General features: G+C 40.9%; 1 long non-coding RNA gene across 1 annotated transcript; it reads left to right on the forward strand.

The window, feature by feature from the left end:
• Positions 1–568: 568 nt before the first annotated feature.
• On the forward strand, positions 569–21501 carry LOC122462180. The gene is made up of 4 exons (XR_006284587.1): positions 569–776; positions 7489–7494; positions 9165–9172; positions 21490–21501. It is a non-coding gene; the product is annotated as an uncharacterized LOC122462180 (long non-coding RNA).
• Positions 21502–26037: the final 4536 nt, after the last annotated feature.

Below are 26037 nucleotides of genomic sequence, written 5' to 3' on the forward strand. Positions count from 1 at the left end.
GGGAAAACAAGATGCAGCAGAATTCGGGGGGGGGGGGGGGGGGGGAGGAAGGGGGGTAGGAAACACACTCACAACACAGTAATGGAAAAGGGTGGCACCACAGTATCCTGTGACTGTTTGAAAGGAATAGCAAGGAATAAAAAGGCTAAATAAATTTGAAATAGAATTTTCAATGCATTATACATGAAATAAATGCAGAATAAATGATACAACAGAGAAAGTAATGAAGGAATTTAGTTTGATCACCACCATTTGAAGTTTGGATTTCTGTGTAAACTACATGTTTGAGGGTGTGAATAAACTGAACAACAACGGTCTTGTCAAGCTTGACTGGAATAGAAGTATTGCAAATGTTAGGCCTCAAACTTCTGTATACTTCAAAATGTAAGCCTGGCAAAAATAAAGCTTCAGCTTGTGGTCAGGACGCGCTGCAACCAGATAACATTTTAGGCCGATTCCTATGTACTTATCAACCCCACATTAACCACATTCAAGATATATGAACAACTAACAACTGGACATAAAAATTAAATACGCATCCATTATACAACTAGGGCAAAATGTGGCCCACTCTGATTGGTCGGTCTGTTGTAAAACACGGCCGTCAGACTAGATAAAAAGGGTGAAGGCACGGGACTGTGTGTGTGTTTTCGGTCATAAGGAAAACCTGACCCACATCCCCTGAAACAAAGGGACGTGCACTTCTCGACTGTCTGTATCTGGCCAGTGTGGAAAGCGGCCGACTGAAGGGTAACGTATTTTTGGACGAATACACAGTAAGTCTACAGAGTAAAAAAGTCTGGTCGCTCGAGCCTAATTGATCATAGTTATATCGATACTGTAGCATAAAATCAATAGTAGGTGGCTGATGCATAATAGCTTTGCATGCATTTGTGCTGGTCTTTTAAGTAGCCCGAGCGGATGCCTGTAGTGCTGTCGTTCATTAGCTCCTAATACATATAGTTGTGTTGCCTTTGAACTATTTTGTCACCAGGAATATAAAACTGGTGAATAAGAGCTTTACTTATGCTTGTCTTTGGGGCTTTTATTATGATCTGCCAGGACCAGCATATGTAGAGTCACTGTTCAGGAATTCACAAATGGTCCACAATATTACATGTACTTGCGCTTGCCTTCAATATAATCTGCCTTTTGTATTTATTCTTATTCAGTGCTGGTCTTTGGTTTTCCATTTTTGTTTGTTTGTTTATGCTGTTATAGTCAAAAATCATTAAAAGCCTTTCTTGAGGAATAATTAATAATTCTTACCTATTTTATACGGATACCACTTAACCTCATTACATCTGTGTTGGGTGGTGGGAAGTAACGAACACCCCGGGGTGAAATAGGGCCCTGAGGCATGCTTCCTTCTTCCTTTATCTCTGCAAAGGGTTGTAATTTTATATATCAGCTCAGTTTTTGTATCTTGGTAGAATTATGAATAGGATTGCACAGAAACCCATGCGGATCCTGGTAGTGCTCTGACAGAACTGCATTCTGGTTTAGCCCATAGTGAACCATGAGAGGTATAGTGTACATAATACAGCCAGTCACACATACTCTTCTTTAAAAAATTGGTTAGGTCTCATCCACTGAATTCAGTTGAAGAATAGCTAGTTACGTCCAGGGGTGCAGGATAAAGGGCATTTGTCGCTTAGCCCTGTTTTGTGCACAACCCCATGGACATCCAGATCTATTTGTTCAGTTCTTGCTTTTATCTTTCCATAGCATTCAGGTAATCTATGGGCTAGGGCTTAGTTCTGCAAGGAGTTCTGCAAGGAGCATAGCTCTCATCTCACCCACTGGTTTTAATGGGATTACTCACATGTTAAAGTTAGGCAGAGGGTTAAGTGGTTTGCTAGGTCAGGGCCAGAATGCTCGGTACCTTGTAGTGTCTAAGGAATTTATTCTGTAAGGATGTAGGTTTTAGAAATGGTCATGAAAAAGGAATCTGAAAGAAAGGGGATGGGCTGATCACAATTCAGAGGCTGAGGTTGGAATTAGAAAGCTGTTGAGAGGGGGTTCCTAATGCTACTAACCGTCACCATCTTTGAGTCTTGAGGGGAAAAAAAAAGAACCCAAATCTGATTTTACTCTTGAAAGATTTGTGGTCATAATAAGAGATTTTTCCAGAGATGCTGTCATTGCCTCATTAAGAGGAGACAGTAGCTACCCTCAAGTTGAAATATTAGCCTTTAAAATTTTCTCTTTTTAAAAAATAAGTCTTGTTCTTCTCCAACCCTAACAGGTATGAATCTTTTCAAGATTTTCCTTTAAAAAAAAAATCTCTTGTTCAAGATCTGAAAGTTTTGGACCCAGAATTTAAATCTAGCAGAAAGTGCAGATACGGATGATTCCAAATTTATGGTGATGTACTTGCACATCAGAGATTAGATCATGGGCCTTTGCATTGTAAGAGCTCTCATGGAGTCTGTAGAGTGACATCAAATGGAAGATGGTTGCCTTCATTTGTTTGTTCCCTGGCTCCTTTTCAGGTTGACACCATATGCTGTTTGGTGGTTTTTGGTGCATTTGTGTGTCCTTTATGCAAAAAGTTACTTTCTCTAATGGATACCTTGTTTGAATATAAAATACATTTAGTTGTACAGGACAAAACTGAACGAAAAAGGCTGAAAGACAAAAATCATGTGCTGAAATGATGCAGCAACAGGATCTCCGAGGGGAAATTGCAGTACTTAAATCTCTTCATACCAGCAAATTTCACAAAATTGCAGAAGACATACAGGTGTTATCAAGTGATGATTGTGCCATTAAACAATGGATGGAAAATATTGAGAATGAGTCAGAAAGCTGAAATTGAGACAGAGAAGTAGAAAGAGGAAACAAGACACTTAAAGCAAGACCAGAAGATAAACAGGGCAGAAAATAGGATAACCTATTGGAATGATTATCCACTAATGGCAATTACATTTGCATTGAAATGAGACTATGCCACTAAATTAGGATCATAGGAGCTGCTAATAAATTCCAAACTGCATGCTACCAAAGGAAAGCTGAATCACATGATGCATTTATTTGCAAAGCCAATTAAAGTTATTGTGGCATAGAGTAGGATTAGAAAGGACTTCTGAGATACTGACATCCTGGATGGACTGGAATACTTGGCTATATCATGGACCTTATATCAAACAGAGAATCTTCATATTTCTACTGAACCAGATCTTTAGCTGATCTAAACTGATATAACTCCTCTGAAGTCAATAAAACAGAAGTGGGTAACCTGTGGCCCGTGGGCCGCATGTGGCCCATCAGGGTAATCCACTGGTGGGCTCCGAGACAGTTTGTTTACATTAACCATCCACTGGGACGACCGCCCACAGCTCCCAGTGGCCGCGATTCGCCGTTCCTGGACAATGTGAGCTGCGGGAAGTGCTGCAGGCCACAGGTTGCCCACCACTGCAATAAAGCAATGCCATTTTACTCAGCTGAAGCTATTGCCAATTAGTTTTAGACAGATTTATTAAAGTATGTTGACAGATACATCTTATTCCTATGATGCATGAAATGAGGCTGTTTTTATATGAAATACCTCTCTTTCTTCTGAGGGTCTTATCCAGAAGTACTGGCATTTGCCATTTTGGTTACTGAGAGCTGCAGAGTATCTTTCAGATGGATTGATTAATCTCCTTTCCTATTAAGTGGGTGCTACGGATACTTGGAACTGGGGTACCACTGAGCCCACCTGATCCACCAGCCTGGGCTCCCTTTCACACTATGGTATTGTGATAAGTTGCCAAGCTCTCCAAGCTTCCTCTTTCACCAGCATACACACAGATGCTGGTGAAACAGACACACCCAGCTACAGCTTCACACACAGATGCTGAGATCAGCTCTGCATAGGAAGGCTCAGCTAAGGCACCTCTAGTTGCTAATGCACACACCCACCTCTGGAGTGAAAACCTAAAATTATACCATCTTGCACTGCACAGGGAACTGTACATTGTAAGATCATAAAATTTGCACCCTCCCTGAATGTAGAGAGATATATGCAATAGCTTTCTGCACTGAGTTATAATTTCCACACACTGGTTTTAGATACAACAAAAACAAGTTTATTAACTACAAACAATAGATTTTAAGTGATTATAAGTGATAAAACAGATCAAAGCAGATTATCTTAGTAAATAAACAAAAACAACACACTAGAGAACTAGGATATGAATTAGCAAATTCTCACCCTGAGTGATAAACAGGCTGGCAGATTCTTAAGGCACAAGTTGCCTTGGCTTTCCCAGTTTTTCATACACAGGCCAAAACTCCCTCTAGCCTGGGACCATCACTTTCCACAGTCCTTGTGCCGCAGGTGTTTCCAGCTGTGTTGTTCTTGGGAGAGTGCTTTCACCCATTATATCATTTTGCCCCTTTTATATCTTCCCACGGACTGGAGAGCTCTTTTGCTGTTTGTCTGGGTCAAACAGTTCCCATTGTGTAGTGATATCTCTGAGAGGTTTTTTATTGTACACAGTTCCTGGGGTAAACCTTGTGCTTGTGCGCATTTCCTCAATAAGCCATTGACATTGTTCAGCCTTTTTACTGTTGTACCTGAAAGGCTGCTTGTTGGTGTTTTCAGCCTCACAACATGTTTCAGTAACTCATACCTGGCCAAACTTCATAACTTCACATATGATGATAGCACGTACAATCCAACAAGATATTACTGTCTGGCAGATCAAGACTTTTAGAATCATACCTCACAAGGCATACTTGGTACAAAACATATCCTAATTACATGACAGTGATGAATATTGGGGTACCAAGGTGTCACAGTGGGAATCATGTTTAATTAATGTAAATGTATCTGAACCAACATATTTCATATGTCTTTTTTAAAAAAATCAAACTCCATATCATTCAAATATAATGCAAACAGTTTATCCAACTAAGCTGATGTCCTTGGTTATAACACACAAATATTTATTAATGTTATAACAGCTTAGCAGAAGGGGCTTTTCCTTATTGTTCCCTGAATGCAGTAGAAATATGTAGTTAACAAGAAGTAAGAAATCAATGAAATCATGAATGTAAAGGCTAGAATGGTCAAACAAAATTCAAATTTTTTTATTTTATTTTTTAGTTGTGAATGCCAAATGCTAGAGGACAAGTTTGCCTAGGTTGAGGAATATGCAATTGTATAGGGGATGGAGGGAGACGGGCTAGCCAACGACCTCTACTCACTCTGTTTGCAGTTATGTATCACAACACAGAATAGAAGGCAACCAGAAACATTTTGCATTAGCCAGCATGGATTTAGTCTATTTTTTTCCTCGTCTTGTTATACCAATGGACTAATTATAATGCATGTGGTTACACTGTGCTTAATGTGTGCTGCTGTGCCTAACATGCTTCTGTAAGGCAGCATTAATAATACTTTGAATATACTTCCTCTGTGTTTGAGTTTAAACAAACTGCATGCCAATCAGGTACTTTATTGGAAAGACAAAACCCCAAAGTTCTTGATATTAATTATCCCTGGTACATTTGCTGATTTTACCTATTTTATGAGGAACTTTTAATATTATATACTGGCCAACAATGTTCACAATCAATCAGCAGATGCAAGTTATGTCTGAAAGCAAAAAAGAATAGTAGGTTAAGTAATATATATGCTAAAAATGTCCTCAATCTAATTAACGATGTGACTACTGTACCTGAACAGCTTTATTTCTAGACTCCATAAACATCATTGGTAAACTGTTCAGATATTAAATTAACTGGACTAAGTGCAGTTTCATTAGAATACGTCCTGATCTTACAAGTTTAGCTCTCCAAATGGTATCTTTCCATATGCTTTCCGATATAGTACACTAGGAACAACTTAACTTACTTTTAAGCTGCTAACAAAATCAAAGAACTGTGGTTTAAGCTCCATTTTGAGAACATTAGTAAACAATAACAAACAAAAGAGCATGGAAAAGCCTTCTTACTTCACTCCATGGAACTGAAACAGTGAAGACAGTTACCAATCCCAATGTTATGCATTCTCCAAAGAATCCTTAAGTATCTTTTCAAGAATCTTGTCCAAATTCCACTTACGTACATTCTGCTTTCCCATAACTCCCCATAAAATTTCAGTTAGGGAGGTTACTCTCTACCTGAAAGTACCATCTGCCAGTTTTAACCAAATGAATATGTGAATTATAGGGGTCTGTCCTGGGTCCTCTTAATTCCCCCACTATGGTGGGATGGAAACAAAAATTGTGGGAAAACACACAGGGAGCCTACACAAATGGGAAAGGTAGCATATTGTGCCTACAACTAGCTAATTTCTCCTCTTCAGCTAATGTGAGTGGTTGATGGTTGTGTGCAGAAAGGACATATGCCCAGATACAGATATTTTTTGAAATGTTCCCTTTTCTTAGCATACAGAAATCCAAATGGAAGAATTCAGCTTGGTTCACAGTATGATTAGCTGTTCTATGCCCTGTGATACCTGATTCAGGATTACCTGCATGGGAGATAAAGAAAATAAAGATGGTCTTGTGTTTGTGGCATTGAACTAGGCCTCTATAAATCTGGATTCTATTGCAGACTAAGTCTAAGACTTTCAAAGTTACCTTGAGAAAGTCATTTAAGCCAACATTTCCAAAAGTGTCCACTGTAGCTGCTTCAATTTTTGGATGACCTACTTAAAACAACTTCAGAAGTTGCTCAACATCTATGTAAATCATATCACTTAATGTATCTCAGGTAGATCATCAAAGAATACAGCTAAACAGCTGTACTTCAGAACTTGTGATACGTTTAGAACATTCTATTCCCATCTACACAGTTTTATGATGGAGGGTCACTGTGATTCCTTCAGTGTCAACTGACAAGGGTTACAAGAATACCCAGATTCTAGCAAGAGGAGAGTGGTTGGGTGATTAACAGGCTGGTGGTGTCCAGGAAGTGACACCCAATTAAGCACAAGCAAGTCTCCCTCATACTGGAGGCTGGGGGTAACAAGGTGAGTTACAGTCCTGGGTACCCCAAGAGCCATAAAAGTTACATATGTAGGTTACATAAGCATAAATGTTTATCTTTGCTAGCATATCTACTTCATTGGCTTGAGGGAATAATACTAATATATCTCATTAGGATTATTGTGAAGTTTAATAAATTAGGAACAAAATGTATACTGTTTGTTTGCTCTGGTGAGCACTTACACAACTTGTCAATGGTAACCAAGCATAGCTTCTGCTTTGCATGAATAAGTGCTTGCCAGACTGAGTAAGGACTGTGCAATCAAGCACTCAGTGTTTAAATACTTGGAGATCTGGATATGGAAACAACAACAGTTAAAACAAAGTATATACTATTCCTAATTATTTTTTTCATACACTTGATTTACATCAGTTTTCCTCTTGTTAAATTGTAACTAAACAAGTAATGGCAATGTATCCACCTTTTGAGAAGAAAGATAATATAAGCTGTAATTAAAGTTTTTCTTTCCTTTCAGCAGAGATAATTTTTCCCTGGCTTGAACAGACTAAAGTAGGGCAGGTTCCACCTCAATACTACCCTCATCCAACTCTATAAAAATGTACAGTGACTACATTTTGAAACTGTGATACATATCTATGCTGTGGGATATATATTACAAGGGTAAATTTGCTGAAATACCTGTTCTTTCTCTCCTGTAGTATCACATTTGGGACCTCTGTCTGCAAAGTAGCAATCAGCCTGGGTTTCCATTTTTGGTGAAAATACCTGACCTCCAGTAACCTATATAACTTCATGGTCTTCAGTCAAAACTAGAGAGTAGCAGACAGGATCTTGCCCTGCACCTCCTCTTGTTAACAACTCTATCCCTTTTCCTCTCATTTATTTCTAAATGGCTGCTGTTAAAATGATTCTGCTTGGGCATTAGTTATTGCATGTTTCTTATTTTACTCCTTCCCCTCCCATCCCCATATGACATTTCTTAGGGCAGCTTTGCATTATGCAGCAATCATGCTCCGGCAATAGATTCTCACTTTTAAATTACTTTTTAAATCCTTGCTTACAATGGACCAGATGCTGATCCCCTTGCACACAGTGAATAGCAGCACACTCCGCAAGTATCTCCCATTAACTCCAATGAGGCAACTTTTGGGGAAGGATGCTACTCTCAGTGAGAAAGAGGCTCAGAATCTGGCCCATTTTGTATAACACTGGAACTCGTATTGTTTCCAATAACTATAGACCCCATTGCTTGCTTGTGTGAAGGGTAAGAGGAATGAAGTTCATAGCTTCAAACATTAAAAAAATCTCCAAAGATCAGAGATATTTCTGTTCTTGTTTTTGTGTTCTGGAAAGATTCAAAATATTTGATGATTACCTAGCATCTAGAAATGATGTGATTATATCTTGCTATGGTTACCTGATGACAGTAAACTTGCCTGAAATTACAGAGTTTAAGAACACCAGTAATCTTAATAAGAAGAAGTTTCTTAATTATATTATTATCTAGCTAGAGTGAATATCAAGCTGTATCAGAATTGGGGCTGGCCAGAAAACAAATCAGTTTCAAAATTTGTTTTTTGTTCTGATGTAGAATGAAGATGAGATGTTTCAAAAATTTTCACAAGAACAAGATCCCATCACCTCAGAATGACTAATAGCCTGATGGTTAGTGCTCTCACCTGGGATGTGCGGTACCCGGGCTCAAGTATCTGCTCCAGATCAGGGACTGAATCTTCAGCTCCCATGTCCCAAGCAAACACCCTAACCACAAGACTATTCTGGGAATGGTGTATGTGTTTCTCTCACCGTCTGCCCCAAACCTGGACCAGAGAAACCTTCCTAATGGCATTTTCATCAAGTCTGGAATTGTCAAAATCAGTTTTGAAGAAACAGCATTTTCTGGTGGAAAAAAGAATAAATAAATCAACCCACTCTAATCAGAATATCTACATGTCATGGTGAGGCTTCAGCAGTGCAACCATGTGGCTGTTCCCTAGTATTTCCCCTGAAACTATTTAAAAGAAATCTAAGCTGTTCCACTTACCCAAAATGAAGTGTTGCTTGAACTATCATATTGTATTTGTCATGCTCAGAATCTTTTTTTTTTTTTTTAGTCTTTAAAGACATCTATGGGACAGATTCTTAGTAGGGGTAAATCAACATGGTCTAAGTCAGGGGAACAATGCCAATGCTGCATTACTTAGTCCTGAATACGGCAGGACGCCAGGTAATGCAGCAAGTTAGTGGACATGTCTTTTACTTCCCTAAACTAGGGTTTGAATCCAGATAAGTTCTGAGAGTAAGTGAAGGGGATTGTGGTGATTTACAGGGATGTGAAACACTTCAAATTTTCCTATAATCTTTTTTTTCATTAAACTTGGTGTTTTGAAACTATTTGGCACCTCTCACAATTTCATTCAAGTGCTCATTTTCCAGTTAATAAAAACTACCACAGCTTATAATGATTGACATTCTCTACTTCAGAAATACCCAGGGGTGAAATAGTATGAGTCTTGTAGGTCAGGATACTTCTGCATTTAATAGGGTTATATGGGGAATCATGTATTATGCCTGACTTCACTTCTATTAGCACAAATTTCACATTAAAAAAGTACTATCCAATTGTATAATGCAGAAGTAACCCCTACAGCAATGCTGTGTGATGTACATTTTCACAGAATATCATAATTAAAAAGTACATAAGTTATATTAATGCAATTTTAACGTTATACAGTTAATGAATGAAAGGTCAATGCTTAATGTACAACCTTAACTCTGTCCCCTTGCATGTCTTAATATAATAATCTGATCACTTGAGTTCAATAAGTTTTGAGAACACAAGGAATTCATATTGGCACCCTCATTAAATCTTGATAACAACCCTGTGATATATATTCAAGAGGAGCATCAGCTATAAACCCAGACCTAGGGGACTGGATCACAGTTGCCAGCTTTCACGTGGTAAATAAGCACCCCGACTTTCACAATAAGCCTGAAACAGACAAATCAGCCTGAAAATCAAGCAAATCCCATTTCAAAACATGGTCAAAACAAGCCAATCCCTAAGAACCCCAACACTCTATGTGACTAGATCCCCCTGGCATGCAATCTGAGACTGTGGTGGGAGGTGGGCCCATTGTGCACCCCTGACTCTCTCCCCCGCTTGTCCCTGCTTGCCGATCAAAAAAAAAAGCAATAAGCAACAAGCTACAAGCCAAACAAGCAACACGCTACAAGCCAATTAAGCCAAAAACAAGCCCAATTTCTGTGTTTTTTTCATGGGTTTGGCATGTCTGGATTGGATCCAAAGTTCCAATTCTGGTCAAACTGTGTATGCCCAGACAATATGCACTGAAATGGAGTTAAGATTTCAAGTGCATATCCTAATAGGCTACATCTACATTACAAATTCAAGTATAATCATAGTTGCCAACTTTCTAATGTGGGACTTTCTCTGCTCCAGGCCCCACCCGCACCCAAACCTTCCCCCACATCCCCACCCAACCTTTTCCCATCCCTGCATTGCCTCTTCCCACCCTGTTCTGTCCCCTCCCCTCAGTGCCTCCTGCAGCCACCGAACAGCTGATCCGTGGTAGGCAGGCGGCGCTCAGAGGGTAGGGGAGGAGCTGATCAGCAGGGCCGCCAGTGAGCAGGAGGCACTGGGGGAAGAGGGAGGCGCTGAGAGGGGGGCTGCCCGTGGGTGTTCAGCACCCACCATTTCTTTTGGAGCCCCCATGGACTCAAAGCCAATAGGTATAATTATTGCACGGGTAGCATACTTGCACTACCTTTAATCTAGCTAGCATGGGTAACCATAATAGTGAACAAATTTCATGGGCTTCAGCATTGCCTGTCTTCCTCAGTGCAAGGCCACTGGGGACCCTGGATATGTATTCAGGTTGCCAGCCCAGACTGTCACATCTTTACTACTATTGTTACCTGCACTACCGTTCAAGTGGTGAACAGCAGAGAGGCTAACAGAGGAAGTTTGCCTGGGATCTGTCTGAGAGGAGGTACGCTAAGGGCTGCATTAGGGAGGCTGTGTTGGTGAGTATCTGAGTGTCTGTTGTGGGGACAGTTTGACCGTGTGCTTGATTGGTTGTTTGTTTGAAAAGTGTGAATTGGGAGTGTTTTGTTCCAGGTGAGCCTTGAGTGGGCCTGACTGTATAAAAAGCCAGTCAGCTGCGAACCAGCTGAGCAGCGAACAGAGGGAGTTTGCATGGGAGTTGGCCTGGGGAGAGCCCACTGAGGCTTACATCTTGCCAGCTTCTCTGAGTAGTTACTACAACTCCTGAGGAAGCTCGTAGAAGGAAAGTAATATGGATGGGGAGTGTTCAGCTGTTGTGACCTGCACTGGATGTGCCATGATTGTCTTTCTTCCACAGGACAGAAGCGACTTTATCTGTACAAAGTGCAAGCTGGTCTCCATATTGGAAGAAAAGGTTCAAGGTCTGCAGCAACAGGTATCGACCCTGCGTTGCATAAGAGAAACTGAAGATTTCCTGGACAGATGTCAGGATATGCTTCTACGGGCACAATGTTCTGAAGATTCAGAGCAGGCTGCACAGCGGGGACAGGAGGACGGTGAAGAAATTTGGCAGCATGTGACCTCCAGAAGAAGAAGAGGGGAGCATCCACGTACCAGCAGTGCAGATACAGGTAAGCAACCATTTTCATGTTTTCTCCACAGGTACGAATGCGGAGAGTGGACTAGATGATACATCTGAGGGAAGGGAACAGAAGGAGACTCCGCCGATTGGAAGGCATGAGATGCACTGTCATAGGGTTGGGGGTTCCACGACCACCACTCCCAAGAGGAGGAGGTGGGTGGTGGTGGTCGAGGACTCTCTCCTCAGGGGGACTGAGTCATCTATCTGCCACCCCGACCAGGAAAACCGAGAAGTCTGCTGCTTGCCAGGAGCTAGGATTCACGATGTGACGGAGAGACTGCCAAGACTCATCAAGCCCCCGGATTGCTACCCCTTCCTGCTTCTCCATGTGGGCACCAATGTTACTGCCAAGAATGACCTTGAGCGGATCACTGCGGACTACATGGCTCTGGGAAGAAAGATAAAGGAGTTTGAGGCACAAGTGGTGTTTTCGTCCATCCTCCCCATAGAAGGAAAAGGCCTGGGTAGAGACCGTCAAATCGTGGAAGTCAACGAATGGCTACACAGGTGGTGTTGGAGAGAAGGCTTTGGATTCTTTGACCATGGGATGGTGTTCCAAGAAGGAGGAGTGCTAGGCAAAGACGGCCTCCACCTAACGAAGAGAGGGAAGAGCATCTTCGGAAGCAGGCTGGCTAACCTAGTGAGAAGAGCTTTAAACTAGGTTCCCCCGGGGAAGGAGACCAAAGCCCTGAGGTAAGTGGGGATGTGGGATACCGGGAGGAAGCACGAGCAGGAGAACGTGAAAGGGGAGGGCTCCTGCCTCATACTAAGAAAGCAGGACAAACAGCAAGTTATCTCAAGTGCCTATACACAAATGCAAGAAGCCTGGGAAACAAGCAGGGAGAACTGGAAGTCCTGGCACAGTCAAGGAATTATGATGTGATTGGAATAACAGAGACTTGGTGGGATAACTCACATGGACTGGAGTACTGTCATGGATAGATATAAACTGTTCGGGAATGACAGGCAGGGCAGAAAAGGTGGGGGAGTTGTATTGTATGTAAGAGAGCAGTATGACTGCTCAGAGCTCCGGTATGAAACTGCAGAAAAACCTGAGTGTCTCTGGATTAAGTTTAGAAGTGAGAGCAATAAGGGTGATGTCGTGGTGTGAGTCTGCTATAGACCACTGGATCAGGGGGATGAGGTGGACAAGGCTTTCTTCCGGCAACTAACGGAAGTTACTAGATCGCAGGCCCTGGTTCTCATGGGAGACTTCAATCACCCTGATATCGGCTGGGAGAGCAATACAGTGGTGCACAGACAATCCAGGAAGTTTTTGGAAAGTGCAGGGAACAATTTCCTGGTGCAAGTGCTGGAGGAACCAACTAGGGGCAGAGCTCTTCTTGACCTGCTGCTCACAAACCAGGAAGAATTAGTAGGGGAAGCAAAAGTGGATGGGAACCTGGGAGGCAGTGACCATGAGATGGTCGAGTTCAGGATCCTGACACAGGGAACAAAGGAGAGCAGCAGAATACGGACTCTGGACTTCAGAAAAGCAGACTTTGACAACCTCAGGGAACTGGTGGGCAGGATCCCCTGGGAGAATAACATGAGGGGGAAAGGAGTCTAGGAGACCTGGCTGTATTTTCAAGAATCCTTATTGAGGTTACAGGGACAAACCATGCCGATGTGTAGAAAGAATAGTAAATATTGGCAGGCGACCAGCTTGGCTTAACAGTGAAATCCTTGCTGATCTTAAACACAAAAAAGAAGCTTACAAGAAGTGGAAGATTGGACAAGTGACCAGGGAAGAGTATAAAAATATTGCTCAGGCATGCAGGAGTGAAATCAGGAAGGCCAAATCACACCTGGAGTTGCAGCTAGCAAGAGATGTTAAGTGTAACAAGAAGGGTTTCTTCAGGTATGTCAGCAACAAGAAGAAAGTCAAGGAAAGTGTGGGCCAATTACTGAATGAGGGAGGCAACCTAGTGACAGAGGATGCGGAAAAAGCTAATGTACTCAATGCTTTTTTTGCCTCTGTCTTCACGAACAAGGTCGGCTCCCAGACTGCTGCATTGGGCAGCACAGCATGGGGAAGAGGTGACCAGCCCTCTGTGAAGAAAGAAGTGGTTCGACACTATTTAGAAAAGCTGGATGAACATGGGGCAGGATGTGTTGCATCTGAGAGTGTTAAATGAGTTGGCGGATGTGATTGCAGAGCCATTGACCATTATCTTTGAAAATTCACGGCAATCAGAGGAAGTCCCGGACAACTGGAAAAAGGCTAATGTAGTGCCCATCTGTAAAAAAGGGAAGGAGGATCCTGGGAACTACAAGCCAGTCAGCCTCACCTCAATCCCTGGAAAAATCATGGAGCAGGTCCTCAAGGAATCAATTCTGAAGCACTTAGAGGAGAGGAAAGTGATCAGGAACAGTCAGCATGGATTCACCAAGGACAAGTCATGCCTGACTAATCTAATTGCCTTCTATGACAAGATAACTGGCTCTGTGGATGAGGGGAAGGCAGCGGACGTGTTGTTCCTTGACTTTAGCAAAGCTTTTGACATGGTCTCCCACAGTATTCTTACCAGCAAGTTAAAGAAGTATGGGCTGGATGAATGGACTATAAGGTGGATAGAAAGCTGGCTAGATTGTCGGGCTCAATGGGTAGTGATCAATGGCTCCATGTCTAGTTGGCAGCCAGGATCAAGTGGAGTGCCCAAAGGGTAGGTCCTCGGGCCGGTTTTGTTCAATATCTTCATTAATGATCTGGAGGATGGCATGGATTTCACCCTCAGCAAGTTTGCAGATGACACTAAACTGGGAGGAGAGGTAGATAAGCTGGAGTGTAGGGATAGGATACAGAGGGCTCTAGACAAATTAGAGGATTGGGCTAAAAGAAATCTGAGGAGGTTCAACAAGGACAAGTGCAGAGTCCTGCACTTAGGACGGAAGAATCCCATGCACCGCTACAGACTAGGGACCGAATGGATCGGCAGCAGTTCTGCAGAAAAGGACCTAGGGGTCACAGTGGACGAGAAGCTGGATATGAGTCAACCGTGTGCCCTTGTTGCCAAGAAGGTCAATGGCATTTTGGGATGTATAAGTAGGGGCATTGCCAGCAGATGGAGGGATGTGATCGTTCCCCTCTATTTGACAATGGTGAGGCCTTATCTGGAGTACTGTGTCCAGTTTTGGGCCCCACACTACAAGAAGGATGTGGAAAAATTGGAAAACGTCCAACGGAGGCAACAAAAATGATTAGGGGACTGGAACACATGACTTATGAGGAGAGGCTGAGGGAACTGGGATTGTTTAGTCTGTGGAAGAGAATAATGAGGGGGGATTTGATAGCTGCTTTCAGCTACCTGAAAGGGGGTTCTAAAGAGGATGGATCTAGACTGTTCTCAGTGGTAGCAGATGACAGAACAAGGAGTAATGGTCTCAAGTTGCAGTGGGGGAGGTTTAGGTTGGATATTAGGAAAAACTTTTTCACTAGGAGGGTGGTGAAGCAGTGGCATGGGTTACCTAGGGAGGTGGTGGAATTTCCTTCCTTTGAAGTTTTTAAGGTCAGGCTTTGACAACGCCCTGGCTGGGATGATTTAGTTGGGGATTGGTCCTGCTTTGAGCAGGAGGTTGGACTAGATCACCTCCTGAGGTCCCTTCCAACCCTGATATTCTATGATTCTATGATACCTAGATTAAGCTAGTAGCATAGGAAAGCATACCCACACAATTACACTTAATGTGAGATGTATCTTTAGTGGTAGGGGAAAATACATTACAGGGTTGTACTTACCCCGAAACTAAGCATTGCACACCCACAAAATTCAGATTTAAGTTTAAACTTAAATTCAAACATGTTAATATCTGGAATCATAAAATATCAGAGTTGGAAGGGACCTCAGGAGGTCATCTAGTTGAACTCCCTGCTCAAAGCAGGACCAATCCCCAATTTTTGCCCCAGATACCTAAATGGCTCCCTCAAGGATTGAACTCACAACCCTGTGTTTCGCAGGCCAAAGTGCAAACCACTGAGCTACCCCTCCCCCCAAAGAAGAGCACACTTAGGAAACACAGACCTTAATGTTTCCCTGTAGTGACACTGAGAACTAATCAAATGGTGATGATTAAGGCATTTTAACAGCATTTGTAGTGTCAGAACAGATTTTTTAAAGACCCATTAGAGTTTTGGGTTCCCTCCCCATCCTCTCCCCCATATCTTTCCCGTTACAGCGTCACTACAGGTCGGACCTATAAATGGGGATAAAAAGAAGGCACAACAAACATTACGATAGCAAAACAGTTGCTCAGGTTTGCACATTTGAGTACTCAGCAATATATGTCCATGTTTTATGGGCAGCTTTTTTTACCCTATTTACATTAAAAACAAAGCTACTTGCGCTTCTCCTTTTCCCCCTCCTCCTGCTGACTTCATTCCATGTTTTTCCTCCAAACCTCAACCATTCCCTGCCTGCCTACTTGAAGCCTCACCATCCTCAGACCCAATGATTTAGCCTTTGCAATGATTAAAGTTGATTCAAACAGGAAAGGAGTCTCACTGCACCTGCCAAAGAAGAGGTGGGACTCTTCCTCTGCTTTACCACAGCTTGTGCTCCTCCCTGTCCTTACTTTAATCCCTGGCCTTCAGCTATACCCAGGGCCTACCAATTAGTCAACTTCCTCTTCAGTTACCTATCCTTTCCCAGCACTCCAGCACTCTATCTCCCAATCCCCCCCAAAGCACTCAGGATCTGCTACATCAGAGGGTCTTTTCCTCTTCTGTAGAAGTTGCCAGCATGGTCTTCCTCACATGTCTCCTTCCTGGACAAAGCCAAGGCCTTACCTTCCTGTCTGGGAAATGCAGTAGACTCCAGCTAACAAGGGACTCCTGGAAGAGGAGCTGCTTAGTCCAAGTGCCCAAGCCATGGATTCATGGGGGAGAAAGAGGAGGTTCAGGTAGCTCCCTCCCCTTTCCTGCCTCTGCTGACAGTCACCGCTGTGAAACACAGACACTCTCATATAATTAAGTATTCAAAAAATAACAGTTCAGACAAAGAAGACACCGTCAGCCTGTTTAAGATGCATATTACACCTAGTTCTAAACTATAATAATGAATCATGTTCTTTCAGTTTTAAATAATAATTTTAATGATAAATTCTACATTCTGACTGTATTCAGAGGAACAGCCGTGTTAGTCTGTATTCGCAAAAAGAAAAGGAGTACTTGTGGCTCAAATAAATTGGTTAGTCTCTAAGGTGCCACAAGTACTCCTTTTCTTTATTCTGACTGTAAGAAATTTAAAAATTAACGTAACTGAACAAAAAGCTTGGTACAACTAAGTTCTCTTTGGATATAGATGTATGTAGAGAGTGCATATGCGGTCACTATACTGTTCAGCATATACTGGGCCAGATCTTCAGCAGGCATAAACAGACTTTGACTTCAATGGAGCTTCAAAGATTTATATTAGCCATAATGATTTGCATTAGCTGGTATCAGAGTGGGCTTCTGTGTTTGAAGACCATGGTTTGAAGGTAAACATACAAAAAAACTGAAATTATGCAAGTAGGAAAGACAGAAGAAGAGCTGTTGATTGAAGTTTCAGGAGAGAAGCTGAACCAGAAAAAAGAATGTGTGTACTTGGGAGCATTATTTACTGCCATTAGAGAGAGAACTGGAGAGCTAAGAAGAACCCAATGTGAATGGGTGGCCATGAATAAAGGTGGTAGGAGTGCTGTAGCCTTGGCTATAAAGTAACAAATAGAAAGGAAAAGTATCTGCTGACTACATTTTGGAAATGGAAGAAAAGAAGATACCGGTCATAGAAAATAATATACTGAGAAGAATGCCAGACAAGCAGAGAGAAGACATGGAATAAATTATTAGGAAGATGAACTTGGCACTCTCTGTGTTAGATAGGCTGGCGAGTACATGTTTGGAATGGACATGTCATAAGAATGATGACCAGCGAAGAAAGCATGAAAGGAAGAGGACAGCAAGAAAGGAGATGGAAGACTGAGGATATGACGACACTATTGAGAGATGTTTGAAGGGGGAAAAGGACTGAAACTCTAAGACCTATGAACCCGTGCTATGGGCTGGAAGGAGTGGCAAAGAATTGCGAGCACATCTGACCCCAGATAAATTGGAAAAGGAATTAAGAAGTGAAATCAAGCAAGAATCAGGCCAACACTATTCCTACAGCTATACACATTTTTGCTATCATGGAATTGATGCACAGATAGTGAAGCAAACCAAAGGAAGCAAAGTTGGACTCAGTAACACATCAAAACACAATAGAACATATTCTCAGCTCACTGCATGGGCAGGTACATGCATAGATCTCCATGCATCCCCATGCTCGCTAAATGGAAATGGACAAAATCAATAGCAAAATAAATTGCATTTTCAAGTTCAAAGTACTGCAAGCAGAGGAGAGAGAATAAAGTCTGAAAAACTCCTGAACAAAAAGTAACTGACAGTGTCCTTTTTGGTGCATAACTTATTTTTGGTTAGCATTTGTATTGTGATTTATATAGTATTGATGTGGCTGTGCCTCAGATTAATGGAATAATCTGGAATACTATTAAAAACCAGCTACAAATTAATGACAAGACATAGATAAATTCTGATAATCCCCTTGTCTGAAAAAGAGAGAACTAATAGATAAATATGAGGAATGTAATGGGAAAAGTATTTTAACAGGTAGTAATGACCTTATAACTCAGCAGTGCTGAACAAAAAGCATGAGTGTTTTTTCCCTTGCTATTTTCAATATATTTCTATTACATTCAGGGAACGATAAGGTGTTCCCCTATCAAGCTACTTTAACATCTGTAAATTGTTATATTATAATCACAACAGTGATTTGGTGGATAAAATATCTGTTTTCTGTTACAAATGACATGTGCTTATATAATGTTACAGGGTTCTGTGCTTCCTACAAATTCTTCAGACATTTTACTTACAGTATCAAATTGATTGTTATATTTTCAAAATATTTTAAATCAAAAATTGCATTGCTTTTAACAAAAATATGTACACGTCATTCAAGAAACAAAAACAATGCCATGTACCACATTAAGACTCATGTGCATTTCATTTTCTCTGAGCACACACCTTGCTGGGCTTTGTTTTAGCGCCCCGATTTGATTTCCTATTAAGTTTATATTCTTGTGCTATGCAGAGTATACTATTTTATCTACGGGAAAATATGGGAGCCCTCCTGTGGTTAGCTTAAGAACTGCATGTTCCCATGAATGTTAGTAAGAAAAATGGGTGGCCCAGTGCATGATGTGTTTGAATTTTATTCCAAATATAGTCGATATGTAGACTGCTCCTAACTCCTATATTTTGATCTGTCTATGGTGACTGAAAATTGAAGGGTTTTTCTGGCAAGTTTTCTTGAGCCTGGCAAGACGATAAGGTAAATACTGTTTACTATGCATTCTCTCCCTCCGCCTTTTCCTCTGTTTTGTTCTTGTTGGCAGGTTTACCTCTACGTGTCTCGTGACACTGTTCTTTCCATTCTTCTTCCAAGAAGAATCATGAAACCTAAGTGGAGCATCCAATTGTTTTCATTCCAAGTCTAAAACCAACAAAGCTGTTAAACTAGACATGCCGGTCTTTACTACCTACCACTCACACATTTGTAAGATTTTTCTTCAGATGTTCACATGAGCTGTCTCTCGTTCGCTTTTTAAGCACTTCCCATGGGGAGTTTGAATTTTGATGATCATATGGAAGATTCATCCTATGAGACGATGTAAGAGAAAAAAGAATGTATCCAATGGCCTTCAGCTTACTCTCCCCTCCCCCACCTTATTGACTTTTTTGTTTACTAAGCCAAAAGCATCTTATCTTTCTTTCTCGTGCACCTATTACTCAAGCTGAGCACCAGGGGGATCTATTAAGATTGCAACTGATAGAATAGGAATGATGAAGTTATTTCCTGGAAAGGACCAGTAATTTGATACAATGTTGTTTAAGGGCCAAATTCTGCAGCTAGTACACCCCTGCCTCAGCCTAAATGAGGAATCCATATCCATTGGTTGCATGAGTAAGGGCTATAGGAGGGAGCCCTCAGACTAATGTTCCAGTGCCTTAACTTCACCTTTTTAGGAATGCTCATTGAAATTATCGTTTCCTCTTGCCTTGATGGTTACAGCTTCCTTTTCTCTGATCTCCAACAGTTTCAGGTCTCCAGGCTACCATATGTCCAGGATACCAATGGACACTCACTGCCAGACAAAATAAAACCCTCTCTACGTGGGAAAGTTGCACTGGTTTTACAAAAGATCTGAATGTAAATCAGTTTATATTAAACTAGTACAACCCCAGCATGAACGCACATTTTCAGTTTAAGAGAGGATTGCTTGAGTTTAAGTGAATTAGGGACAAATTTAGATTTACCTGAAATAAGCCATTCTTAAACTGAAATTATTGTTTCCAGGGGTTTAGACCAGTTTAACTAAATTGATTTAGTCCTGGTCTACATAGTTTTTGTACTGATGTAAGTATTTTGGTTAGGGGGTAAAAAAATATTTTCTGAAATAGTTATACTACTATAATCCCTAGTTTGGCTATACTTATACCCACATAAAGGTGGCTTATACTGGCATATTTTATGCCCCTTCCTGTATGGGAATAAACTATACAGGTTTAAGACACCTTTTTATCAGTATAACTGCATCTGGATGGTTGGAGTTATACCAGTTTAACTATACCAGTATAGCTAAAGTAGTATAATTTATAAATTGATTAAGGCCTTGTCTGAACTGGTGCAATTTTCCCATGGAAAACATTCCCAAGGACTAAGGTTTATCTGACTGTTTCAGAAATATTTTTTGAAGCAAACATTACAGGATAATTCAATTTTAGACAATATCTGGTGGCCTTCTGACTAAGACATATGACTTTTTCAAAAATAAAGCTTCCTCTTAGTGACTTATAGGAGCTATTGCCTCTTGAAATGCTCTGGAGTGCCCACAGGGCTATCAGCAGCACTGCCATAGGAGTATTTTTATTAAAAAATTAATTTACTTCTTAATCTTTAATTTCATATATCCAGAGTGGCAGAGCTCTGACCTTGTCTGAGTGGGTCCCACGCTTTCTGGAGGATTACACTAGCCTTAGAGGCTCACTATGACCCCCTACATAGCCCTTCTCCTTCTAGAGGCAAGGGTCACAGCCTACTGAGCCATTTTCATCATAAGACAGCAAGGAGGTTGGTGAGAGAATTCCCACAGTCTCTGTTGTCCCTATGGGCTTACTCCAGAACAGTTTAGCCTCCTGTCCTGACAGGGGCCTGTCTTCCCCTCCCAGGAGGTGTTTCTGTAGTGGCAGGTTGGGGGGAAACCCTGGCCCGCCCTCTACTCCGGGTTCCAGCCAAGAGACCCTAATGGCAGCAGCTGTTGACAGCCGACCTTTTACCGCCAGAGTTGCTACATTTCCTTGGGCCACTTCCCCACAGCTCTCCCGTTTCTCTCTCTTAACGCCTTCTTCACCCTTACCTTAGGGCTCCCTTTCCAGTGGCTTGAGGATGTCTTCATTACCCAGCCCTTCAGCTGCATTTCCTCTCCTCTGGCTCTCCTCAGCCTGACTGGTATCCCAGACCTGTGGATCCTCCCTTTAGGCTGGGGAGAGTTCCCTTCCTGGATCCCAACAGGACTACTCTGCTATACACAACTGGCCTGGGTCTATCACACCAGACTAATGTGTAACTGGCTGAAGTGCACTAGCCAGTCGGAACTGTGCTTTAAATGGTAGTGAAGATCACAAGCAAAAACTATTATGGTGATCTCAACCCAAAGTAGATAGCTTATTAATTTTATATTGTCAGCCTACTTTAACCAGGGTGACAGTCTCTGTTCCAAAAAGTTGAAGGACTTGAATAGCCAGAATGAGGTTTATTGGTAGAGCTGTGTGGAGAAGATTTCACAGAGCTTGTCTGAACTAAGCGATGGACAGAAAGTTTAAAATGGACCTCAAAACTTTCCTTACACTTATGTCTCTAAAATCGAATCTCCACTTTAGAGGCATGGAGTTTGTATCATTGAGTTTTTGCACAAAAGCACACAGACACAAAACATGTATGCATATAAGACAGTTATTTAGCCTAGGCAAGACACTTAAGAACAAAAGAAAAAACTGATTGACCATAACTGCCTTATATTTTGAGGTAATTTTCAAAAAAAATTTAAACACACGAGATTAAAAAAAAAGGACTGCAGTCCATCCTTCATGACTGTTCCAGATAAAATAGTACTACTTCTGTTTAATTCTTTCTTACAAAAACAAACAAACCCAGTTTTAAAATATACCATTGTCAATGCTGCACAAAGCCACATCATCTAATAAATAATCATGATTTTCATATCTTGATATTTAAAGATTTCTTTGTTAGTGAAAATGCTATAGTATGACACACCCTTTTTACTGTAGAGGCTAGAGGTCTATTGACATTGCTTCTAAAATTTGAGCCATTTCTCCATATAATTAGCAAAGTAGCTGCATTGCAGCACATGTGTAAACAAATGCAGGTCATATGCAGGTTATAGAAAGGTCACTCAAAGAAAACCCATGGATTAAAGAGAAAATAAACAAGACCTCAATATGTTTTTGGTAACCTGCTAGTTTTGACAGAGTTGCAAGCTTTACTAAGTAGCGTACAATAGAAGAACTTCTGTATTCTGAACTATGTGATGTATTCAGTGTAATTGTAACGTTCCTGAGAGACTTACTGCCAGTTGCATGGTAAAACCCCTGTGCTTTCTCCCCAACTTTTTGTATACTGTAGGTATTGTAATATTTCTATAAGGCAGATTTTTTCAGGGCAATAGGAAATAGAAGTAGTCTTTTGGGAGTTTCTGCTGCTAGTTGTAGAAAACAGATTTTTTTTTTTCAATCAAGAGTAAAAAGCTCAATCTCACATCTCTCTCAGTAGGTTCGTGAGCACAATTGTAACAAAAGATTCATAACTTGCTTATAGTGCAGGCAGGATAAATCTGAAAGCCACCCTGCTTGCAATTATGGATACTTGCTGTACAGAATTTACAGTACAAGAAATGGCACAGCAAGTTTTCTGTTCTTTCTGGGGGGAACTTCCACTGTCTTCTTCCAGTTTTTTTACATTTACAAATGAAATATAACCTCCAAGTCTCCAGCAGTGGATATTATTTGTCATATTGAGTGACAAATAGTTTGGGGCTGTCGTCACCCTGTGTGGTGACAAATAGGTTCCTAAAAATCTTACTGAGATGAAGTGGCAAAAAGCAACAGCAAAATTTCTACAGTCAAGAAAATCCATATGTTTGCCCTTGTTAGAGGCAGCACATATCTGCAACTTGAGACAAAAATATAATATACAATAGGATCATTTCCTACAAAGGATAGTTTATGACAACACTCTTCAAGCTACCTTTTCAACTTTTTCCTTTTATTTTCCCTAACTAGATTTTTGGCATTTTGCTTTGTTCCAGAAAGATATATATATTTTTACAAATCTGTCTTCAAAACACATTTTTCAAATAGCCCTCCTTGTGTACTATATTGCAGAAGGGGCATAAAATAAAAAAGACAACAGAGCTTTCAGGTAGAAAAAAAGAGACAGGTAAGATGAAATTCACCATTACAACACTCACCACAAAAGGGAACTGTAACACATGCCACAAACTGATGATTTTTCTTGCCTCTTGTGTGGCACTAGTAGCTTCATCTTTGGAACAGCTTTAAAAACATTTGTGTTGCACAAGTACTTAAAAGACCCTTTCACAGGGGAGGGAAGATTTGACTATTATTACTTCAAAGACTGGTATGAAAAAAATTACAGAAACATCCAAAACACTATGCCTGGAAGTAATACGGGACTTTAACACAGCAAAACACAAGGTGTCAAATAAGTTCTTGGAATGTGTTGGTGACAATTTTTTTGTTTCAGAAGATGGAAATAAACAGGGGTACAGCCATTTTAGAATTGATTCTGACCAACAAGGAGGAATTGATTCAGAATCTGAAGGTTGAAGGCTATTTGGGAGAAAGTGATCATGAAATGATGTATTAATAAGGAAAGGAAGGAGTGAGATCAGCAGAATAAGGACAATGGATTTTTTTAAAGCAGATTTTAACAAACTCAGAACTGGTAGGTGTGGTCTCATGGGAAGGAAATTTAAGGGACAGAGGAGTTCAGGAGAGCTGGACATTTTTCAAGAAAACAAATATTAAAGGCGCAACAGCAAACTATCCTGATGCGAAGGAAAGAGAATAGTAAGAGGCTAATATGGCTCTGTCATGAATTCTTCTATGACCTGAAAATCGAAAAGGTGGAAACATGAAAAAATTGTTGAGGACTACAAAAGAGCATCACAAGCATGTAGAGGTAAGATCAGAAAGTCTAAGGCACCAAATAAGCAAGTCAATAAGAAGAGGTTCTTTAAATACATTAGGAGCAAGAGAAAGATGAATGAAAGTGTAGGTCCTCTAGTTAGTCATGAAGGAGAGCTTGTAACAGAGAATACCAAGTAAGCTGAGGGATAATGCCTATTTTGCTGGTCTTCACTAAAAAAGTAAATTGTAACCAGACATTATTATTTGTGTAAAGTAACAACAAAGGGGAAGAAACAAGTCAAAATAGAGAAAGAACTGGTTAAAGAATATTTAGAGAAGTTAAGTTGGCAGGGCTTGATGAAATAGGGTACTTAAGGAATTAGATGAAGCAATCTCTGAACCACTAGTGAGTATCTTTGAGAACGCATGGACAAAAGAGGAGATCCCAGAGGACTGGAGAAGGGTAAACAAAAAAATAAAAATAAACAAGGACTGGCCAGCTTAATTTCAATAGCTGGAAAGATCCAGGAACAAGTTAACAGTCAATTTGTAGGCACCTAGAGTGTAAAGAAGATAAGGAATAGCCAATGTGGATTTGTCAAGAACCTTTCTTTGACAGAGTTATTGGTGTAGTGGCTGGGGTAAGCTGTAGACGTGATATATCTTGATTTTATTAAGGCTTCTGACACAGTCCCCTCTGACATTCTCATAAGTAAACTAGGGACATGTGGTCTAGGTGAAATTACTGTAAGATGGGTATGGGTGCAAAACTGGTTGAAAGACTGTACTCAGATGGTTCACTGTCAGCCTGGGGGGGACATCTAGTTGCGTCCTGAAGGTCCAGTACTAGTCAACATTTCCATTAGTGACTTGAATAGTGGTGTGGAGAATGTGCATATAAAATTTGAAAATGACACCAATGTAGGAGGGGTTGCTAGCACTTTGGAGTACAGGATTAGAATTCAAAGTGACCTTGATAAATTGGACAACTGGACTGAAATCAAGATTAAATTCAATAAAGAGAAGTGCAAGATATTACAGTTAGAAAGGAAAAAAAAATCAAATACACAACTGCAAAATGGTGAGTAACTGGGTAGGTGGTGGTACAGCTGAAGAGGATCTGGGGTTATAGTGGATCACAAATTGAATATGAGCCAACAATGTAATGCAGTTTCAAAAAATGCTAATATTATTCTGGGGTGTATTAAGAGGAGTGTTGTATGTAAGTCACAAAAGGCAATTGTCCCACTCTCTTTGGCTCTGTTGAGGCCTCAGCTGCAGTACTGTGTCCAGCTCTGGGCACCACCAATATGGGCAAATTAGAGACAAAAATGCTAAAGGGTTTAGAATACCTGACCTATATGAGAAAGTTAAAAACACTGGGCATATTTTGTTTTGAGAAAATACAACTGGAGGGGTGAGGGGGGGGAAGAGACCTGATAACAGTCTTCAAGTATGCTAAGGGAGGTTATAAAAGGAATGGTGACCAATTTAAAACAAAAAGCCAATCAAATGACAAAATCCAAAGCGATTTGCTAACATGAGAAACATGGTCAGATGGCATTCATAAAGAAGGAGACAAAACTGCTACCCACTAGTGATTGACATTTTTGTCTTTCAGTAGGAAGCTGAACAGGTTTGTCATCAGAGTTGTAGCAAGCTATTAGAATTAGGAAACAATATGCATGTGGGCTACTTATCATTTGCCGATATCCAAACAAGGATGCATGAAGTTAAGTATTTAACAGCTTGTCCACACACAGAAGTTGTGTCAGTTAAACTAAAGGTGTGAGTTGCAACAAGTTATATATTCTGGTGCAGGTTTGTCTGGATACTCTACATCAGTTTAAAGCTGGCATACAGCAACGTAGCTTGTCCCTGAACCTGCACCATTTTAAGTATCAGAGCTGTTTCTTTGGGACTCATTGCTTTTAAGTACTTTCGGAGTCTAGTCTCTTTTGTGTTTGTGTGCACGTGAATTGGCATACAGAATAGGATTGCCATCCCTCAAGATTTACTGGAATAGGTATGTTTGATAGAAACCAAACCAGTCTGTCCTAATGAAAAAATTTACTTCTTTTAATATTGTTTGATCCACATAAGAACAGCCATACTGGGTCAGACCAAAGATCCATCTAGCCCAGTATCCCCAGA

Source organism: Chelonia mydas, chromosome 1 (genome assembly GCF_015237465.2).
Source record: "Chelonia mydas isolate rCheMyd1 chromosome 1, rCheMyd1.pri.v2, whole genome shotgun sequence".
Classification (NCBI taxonomy): domain Eukaryota; kingdom Metazoa; phylum Chordata; order Testudines; family Cheloniidae; genus Chelonia; species Chelonia mydas.